We start from the raw sequence: 8,681 nt of genomic DNA, 5'->3' as shown, positions 1-8,681 counted from the left end.
GCTATGACAGTCAGCAAAATTACAAAAGCCACTTAAAGAACACTCAGGTATTTAAGGTTATTGTTTCTTAGTTATTTGCACTAATGTACAAATAAAACATAAAATTCTGCAAGCTGGAGGACTATGGAAGATTCCTTGGCCTTTTTCCTCTGGGAAATGTTGTGAAGATCAAGAATAGACCCCACAACCACATTTTCCTATGGGTTTGATTTGCAATTCTTCTGGAGAAAGGTTGGTTTTGGCAGTCACTCATCCTTCACAATCTCATGTAATGTGCTTGAAATGTGTATTGTTGATGTGGGAAAGGTGACAGGTTCTTCCTCCTCCTCTCCTTCTGTTTTGGAGCTATGTATGCAAATGCCAAGTGGTGCACATGCAGATCTTCATATGAATATGTATGCAAAGGTTGTATCAAGTGCAGGAAAGCACAACTTATTATGGCATTGTCTAGACTACTGAGCTAATGCAAGACCTTGCTTACGGAATGCTTGTTTACCCTCTTGCAAGAAGATTGAGCTGCCAGGCCATCAGGCCATTTATATAACACATTTTTAAATTATTATTATTATTATGTTAACTTTCCAGTTTGTAACCATCCAAGTTAAGACTGCAATCTAGCATGTGTTACTGATAGACTTCAAGCTTGCCCAGAAATACAGTGTGTTCATGTCTTTTCAAAGCTACAGTTCATCTGAGCACATCTGAAATTAGGGAGGTGACAAGCAACTTCATGGGATTTGGATTTAGAGTTGATGAGTAAGACGTCAGTTTTATCACAGACTGAGCCTTGCAAATCTCCCACCTTCTGTTCAGCTAAGGACCCAAACCCAGCTCTGACTATCTCTGATAATCCTTTGAAATCAGCCAATGGCTTAGGTCACCAAAGCTGAATGAAATTTCTACCAAAGTAATGTTTTCATGCAAGAGTTGTTTATTTATCACCATTTAAAATAAAGTGTTGGGGAAATTTCCACATGACATAGATTTTTCTGAATTTTTTTTTTGCTTCTAAATTGTCAATCTTGATGAAAACAGTTGAAAATTACAGGCACAGCTGACCTTTCTAAAAAGATCAAATGTCAGTGTCAACTTCTCAGTTTGGACATGTCAAAAAGAAAAGTCACTCAGGCCCTCTCTATTTAAAGCACAATGGTTGAGTAAAAAATATGTATGTAGCCAGAAGCCCAGATCTTGTAGGGGCTGGAAGAGGATTCTTGTAATATTTAGTTGCTGTGATTTGCTTTTTGCCTTCTTGCATTCCATGTGTGTTTGGGGTGGGGGGTGGGGGGGTCTTTGGGTCAGTCTTGACTCCTGTTGACTGCCTGGATGAGTCTTCAGTTTTCAGAAGTGGTTTGCCATTACCTATTCCTAAAGCTGACAGAGGATAACAGGCCCAAAGTTATCTAGCTGGCTTAGAACCTAAGGTAAGACAAGAACTCATGGGCTCTCAGTTGTTAGAGTAATGCCTTAATTGCAACATCGGATTGGCTCTCTTTCTTACCATTTCATGTCCTTGATTTTATTTAAGCAGCTATTCCTGTTGAATGTTTTACAGATTTTTTTGCATACAGTTCCTTGCATCCTTTGGGATCCCTTCCAAAATCTGGAAAGCATTAAGCCAGTGATGGCGAACCTTTTAGACACTGAGTGCCCAAACTGTGCATGTGTGCATGCTCAAACTGAAAGGTGTGCATGGATATGTGCGCGTGCACACATGAATGGACATGTACATGTGCTTGCGCAGACATGCGGCATGCACAGCAGAGATCAAAGACCAGCTGGCTGGCAGGAGGTGGGGCATCCCAATACCAGCAGCATGGTAAGAAGTAAGATCTTTTTCTTTCATGAGCTCCTGTTTTGTTGTTTGCAGGGAAACAGACGCTCACAAGAGAAATGCCACGGAGATCTGACCTATGGCAGAAAGGGCTCTGTGTGTCACTTCTGGCATGTGTGCCATAGGTTCGCCATCATGGCACTAAGCAATGTCCAGAAAGGTTAAAATTATCTCACCAAGATTGTAAATACTTCTCCTTCTCTTTTTCCTTCAAGTGGAATTAACTGTTTCTATCATTACTGTAGACTGACTTATTTTAATGGCAGAATTTCATTCCAAGGTGGAATAAACGTAGACTCTGAAAGGACTCCATTTTTACAATTGGCAATGGAAACGTATGAGGTTTTTTTAAAAAAATCATAGATCTCAAGGTATCATTTGCTTATTTGTTTCTCCTACTTTTTAAATATAAAGCAAAATGGGAAGAAGGAAATCAGAGTAAAGACAGAAAATGTAGAAATTGAAAGCAAGAAATCCAAAAGTCTTGATTATATATGCTTTAGAAGTCATAAACGTGAACTGGATTGAATTCACTTTTAAATTGAATTACTTTTGTGGCTATTTTTCATCAACTATATTTAAGGATTACTGACTGAGCTCCCAATTGAGAGAAACTACTAATGGGCAGCAAGAAAGATAGAGCTACAAGACTGCATGATTGCTGTAGCTGAAAAAATTGCCATATAAACTTTTTGATCAATGTGAAATGGTCAAAGATGTCCACCGTAAGAAATCTAGTTATTCAAAACCTCTGTTCTCTCTTTTCACTCTTTATTACTGCTAAAAACCCCAAGGCAAATTTTGTATCCCATGCCAAAAGTATCAAATAGAACACCTTTTTCCTTACTTGAGCGGTTGTCTGGCAGCAAAGGTTGAGCAGAAAGGGAAACAAGCATTAAAATGATGGAAGCTGATGGTGCATGAAGTTACCGAATGAGAACAGATTATTGATTTACCAACCTCCTAACAACCTCAGTGTTGAGCGATAATATAGTGTACCACTTGTTTCAGTGTAAATAGCAATTTTTATATTATTGCCTTTCTTGCAAATTGGCTGCTAGCAGCAAAAGCACAATATATGACCATCTAGCATCTTCAAGCAACACACAGATTGCATTGAGAAAGCACTGCAGATTTCTGGTTGGCATTTAACAATGAAAGTAGCTCCAGAATGAAAGTTCAGAAATTAAAATCCTTCTCTTACATGAAACCAACAACAGTCTCTGGTTTTCCAATTTTATTGAAAATAAAATTATGTTTGATGGACACTGTACTGTACAATTACAGTTAAAATTCAGGTTTTGGAAGTTTTGGCATATTAAGAGTAAAATATGGGGTCTATATAGTTATTTAATTTTTATTTTCCCCTATCTTTTAAGTTGCTTGGAGTACATCATTTTTTTAAAAAAATTATGGTAAGGAATCTGTGAGATGTGCTAGGCTGAGACCAGTGGTGGGTTTCCATTTTTTTTACTACTGGTTTGCTCGTGTGCGCATAATGCTTCTGTGCATGCACATATGCATTGGGGGGGGGCAGAGCCTCCCACTGCTGCTTCTTCCAGTTCACCTGATTTGGGCTAAACTCAGAGCAATCCACCTCTGACTGAAACAGAATTCTTGATCCAGGATCACATCATTAGTCCACTTCATAATTGACCTAATTCTAATTCATACAATGTAACATGATACAATTCTTACACCTAAACACCCGTCCAAAACTTCTGCCATTTAAAATGATTGCCATCTTCACCATTTACTTGGGCTATCTCAGTACAGTATACGTATGTAGGAATAATAGTAAGTTCCATAATTATCAGTTCTTTCATAACCAGAATTATGTAACAGATGGTGTTCAGTAAGTTCCCCGTTGGGAGAGTGAGTGCATTCAGAGAAGCGTTGTGAGAGTGGTGTTGGAGAACACACAAACCAGCATACAGAGACACTGCAGTTTAAATAGGTTTTTGCCCCACCCGAATGCTGAATGAATGTTGTGTTTTATCGGTTTAGTTTTTTTTATTATTCACATTTTTTTTCTTTTTTGTGTTGTCTTACACTCCCTTCCCATTGATTGTAAGCCGCCCTGAGTCCCCTCAGGGAAAAGGGCGGCCTATAAATGTCAATAAACTAAACTAAACTAAACTTTTACTTTCATGGAAATAGAGGTATCAGAGTCCATCAAACAGTCCAAATCATACATGGTTAAGACAGTCAGCCATCAACGTCTTTAAGTTAAGTGATAATCCAAATAACATAGTCCATACTCATACAAACAGTCCGGTACACAAAGTTTGCTAGCAGTTGCAAAACTTACAGTAGCTCATGCTGATCATTATCCGGCACTTCTCACAGCCAGCTTCCAAACACTCAGATCAGATCAGCATCTAATAGTGATTCTGGCTCCATCTATGACCGATTGAGGAAACAGCAATCAATCACATTTTACAGCATGGTTTAAAGAAACAGGTACAGCATTATTACATTATTTATATATTGCCAACCCAACCGTTAGATTATATTCCTAACAGATGGTCACTATGATATCATACCTACCACTTTTTTATCATCATAAATCTTAAAAACTCGATAATAATTGGACCTCTTGATTGGCTGAAGGGTTTTAAAACAGCTAGTATCACTGGCATTAAACATTAGCAGCCATACTATCAATTCCCTACACCTGAACATAATTACTTATGTATTTAGATTAAGTGATAACATAGCAAAGTCCATCTTCTATCTACATCCTTTCTCCGCTTCCCTCCCTATCCACCCAACCCCAATCCCTGAAGAATAGGACTAAATTCCATTGATGACACAGGTTGTTAACATAAAATGAAAATACAGACTTTCAATCATATGTGGTGGATATGTGGAGAGGCAAAGAAGTATTGGACAAAAATTGGTTGGAAGAGACGATACAACAAAGTATTGAGCTGAAGCCAGAAAACATTTCTGCTGGGAATTCTACCTGAAATTTATAATAAAGAGAATGTATATTTAATCATTCATGTATTAACTGCAGCTAGATTGTCTTTGCTCAACATTGGAAAAGTGTAGAGATCCCTATTGATGACAAGGTGATAAGGAAAATATTAGAATGTGCAGAAATGAACAGATTAACATTAGCAATTAAAGAGAAAGAGAAAACTGAATATTATATATTTAGGAAGTATTTTACCAATGGTTGAAGGAAAAAAGGAGTTTGGAAATAAAGAAAGCTAAAAAAATAAGTAGACAATACACTTAGATAAAGCTATAAAACTGTTAGTATCTGTATGATAAGAATAGTGATGTTTAATGTTGATATATTATTACTAGAAGATAGTAAGAAGAAAAATTGAGAGTTTTATAAGGTTTAAATGCTCAATATATTATAATACTAAATTTAGGGAAATAATGTTAATATGAACATGAAAGATGTGGCAAAAGAGGAACAATGTAGCACAGAGATGTTTGTACCAAGAAGACACACTGCATTCCATAAGATGGAATGTTTATTTTTGTAATTGAAAAATAATAAAACTCTTTTTTTAAAAAATACAGACTTTCCATTATACTACATAATCCATCTACTAGGAGTCCACGATGACTTGATGACCAATTATCAATCAATTATGCTACAAGCCAGAGATGCAAAGCCTGGGTTGATCTGAAGCCAGGAAGAAAGAAGGAGCCTTTCTAAATGAAAAATGTGAGGACTGATATTGAGCAAATTCTGGGCACGATTCAGGAGTAGCTGCCAACATCCCTGGCTTGTCCTGATAATGTTGAATATGCAGACAGAGAAATGACCATTGGATCAAAACTTTGTCTCATTCTTAATTATGGACAGAGAAAGTAGTTTAAACTAAGGAGCCCTGGCTCATAATCAAACCAAGCATTTTGAACAGTGACATCATTCCTATTAGGAGCCTATTATGAGCATTGTTAGCTGAAGTGTTCCAATTGCCACAACCAGCCAAGCCATAGCTACTTCTATTCAAATTAAACTGTTATACATACTTCCTCTAATTTCTGTAATGCTTGGGGATTCTTACACTAGAGTGCTCCCTTAGATAATCAGCAGCCGGTAATGAGACAGGTTTATTACTATTACCTGTCATTTAGCAGCTTTTCTTTGCTGCTTCTGTGCATTATCTCCATTGTAATGAAGTCTGCTTGGAAGAATACAGGTTTTCAGGAAGACATTTTTTTAAAAGATTTATACACAAGATATGTTTCATCACCAGCGAGAGTTTCCTTTGTGGCAGAGATTTTACAAAGCATATTGTTCAATCTGTCCTGTATTTCTTTATTTATTTATTTTACTTATCATTAAGGTACCATGGATTTAAACATGGATACATTTGCCAGTCAAATAAGCCATGAATGAATATACTGCCAAAATAACAAAATAAAGTCAATTTAAAAAAATTCTAGGTATGCAACATTGCTAACAGGTCTAACATCCTCACTCCGATCACCTAAGGATACCAATATAATGTTTCTAAAAAAATGTGGAGATCATGATAGGTCCAGTTTGACCAAAGGTCCAGCCTGTTCGTCAACCATTTTTCTACAATGAAGAAAAATATTCATAACTGACTATGTGGTGACTATTTCATGAAATTATAACATTGGAAGACTGTTTGGACATCTGCTATGAAAAAGAACTTCATGTGGAAACCTGATCCACTGTCTGATAGTTCGGAATCAGGAAGCATAGAATCATAAGATTCTAGTGACAAAACTTTGTAGTTTTCCTTGTAGTTTTATTACATAGATTCTGATACTGCCTTCTGGGACAATAGAGAACAACTTCATTCCCTCTTTTATGTGGCTGTCTCTTAGATTGTATCTCCATTCCATTGTCTCTTCTATTGACTTAACATACCCACTTCCTTTCATTGTTTGACATATGGATTGATTTCCAGATCATTAGTCTTCTAAGCTTGTTCCATTTTCATAGTCTTCAAAGTGGTAGACATAGTATTTCAAATGGGGCCTGATCAGAGCAAGGTAGTTCTTGTGCTCTAGACTTTATGCTTTTATTAACATAGCTAAGATTTTTTTAACAGTTCCATGATAGCTTATATTTACCATGTGGTCAACAATGACACTCAGATCTTCTTCACGTACTACTGTCAAGCCGTAACTCTCTACTCATATAGTTGTACTTTTCATTTTACCTATTAAGATACAGAACATTTTATTTCTCCTTGTTATTTCCATCTTGCTCTTTTCAATGCCTGCTCCCCTTTACTGTCTCCTTTAAAGTATTAGTTATAGTTCCAGGTTTGTGTCATCTGCAAATTTGCTAATGCGTAATCAATAAATTGTTTGAGATTTCCTATCTCCCTAGAGTCCTTATGGCTAGATGACAGGAAAAAATGCTCCCCTCCTCTCTCTCCTCCATGTGTGTTTTAAATTTAAAAATGTAGTTTAATCTATAACATGAATACTGCCTGTGAAATGGGAGATCACAAATCCTTTGACAATATCTATCTTTTTATTACTCTTTACTACAAAATCTCCCTCTCCTTGTTAAATAAAATAATCAAAGAAACTGGTCCTTCTTCTTCTTTTCCAATCTGGGCAAGGAAGATGAAGTTTCTCTTTTTTCATCTAACAAAAGAGCTGGTAAAAAAAATGTCCCAACCTGTGTAAAGTAGTCTTTATCTGGATGAAAGGTAACTATTATTTTAAAAATGATAAAAGCAGAAAAGTGGTGATATGGGGCTTTTGCCACTGAATTAGACTCCAAGACCATTTATGGCGATGATTTTAAGTGAATGTTATTTGTGGAAACATTTCCTTACATGACATGCTGTTTCACTCCTACAGCTTCTTAATACGATCTGGCATTTGTTATGTTCAGGAAAGAGAGGTCAACAAGTCAGGAGAGCTGACAGATATCAGGAATATGTTTTAATACATAGCAAACAAAATCTAAGAGTCAGTGAACAGTGTTAGCAAAAGCTGTTGACAGGACCTAGAAGCCTAAAAGCGTGCGATAATAAATGGGATCCGGTTAGCTGGTTTCCTTAAGAGAACTAAAGAATTCTCTGGAAATTTTGGAATGGATTCATCGAAGCTGAAGAATATGATTCATTTCTCTCTCTATCCCTCAAGTCATGAATCTGAATGGGACAGAACAGAACCATTTTAGAAAGTGCTTGTGAATAGGGACAGAAATAAGAAAAAGACTGAAAGATTAAAGTTCTTAGTGGTTGCAAGTTTTCTTTGCTGACCTAATATGAGACAGTACATTTGTTGCTTGAAGGTTGCAGCAATAGGCACAGATGGGCTGATATCAAGTCCTGGGAAGGGGGCGGAATCCTTTGGTGAGAACTTTCCACCAGCAGTAAAGTCTTTCATATCACCTAGGTATGAATAATAACTTAAAATTTCCAGAAAACAGCTGGTCAAAATAGCTACAGCCCACATAGTCTTCTTTATCCATTGTCTTTTCTTTGATTATCTTTGAAACAGTATGAATTTTTATGGATTGTGTTACAACGGAGACACATACATTATAATCCCACCTTATTGGGATCCATTTCTGTGTCACTACCAATAGAAGAATTGTTTAGGCAGAATAAAGTGGGAGTATGACTACTCTAAGACAGGGTTGGTAGTCCTCTGAGTAGAGCTCCAAATCCTTGTACAACAAGATACTAAACTGCTTTCCTGAGTGGCTTTTCAGATCCTCCCAAATGCATCTGCCAACCCTGAGGGTATCTCTTGGGTGCTACATATTGCTCTTATCATTTGAAGCTGTTATCTCTTGCAAGCAACACCATTTGTTTTCCCTTGGCCATTGCTGGCAGATAGAAGGTTAACCAAAGTCCCTTGAAATGTTGTACCG

This window comes from Thamnophis sirtalis, unplaced genomic scaffold, assembly GCF_051295495.1.
Source record: "Thamnophis sirtalis isolate CommonGarterSnake01/CBP01778 unplaced genomic scaffold, rThaSir2_p1.2 scaffold_1, whole genome shotgun sequence".
Classification (NCBI taxonomy): domain Eukaryota; kingdom Metazoa; phylum Chordata; class Lepidosauria; order Squamata; family Natricidae; genus Thamnophis; species Thamnophis sirtalis.
The sequence above is the reverse complement of the archived record's forward strand: the minus strand, read 5'-3'. Positions refer to the sequence as shown.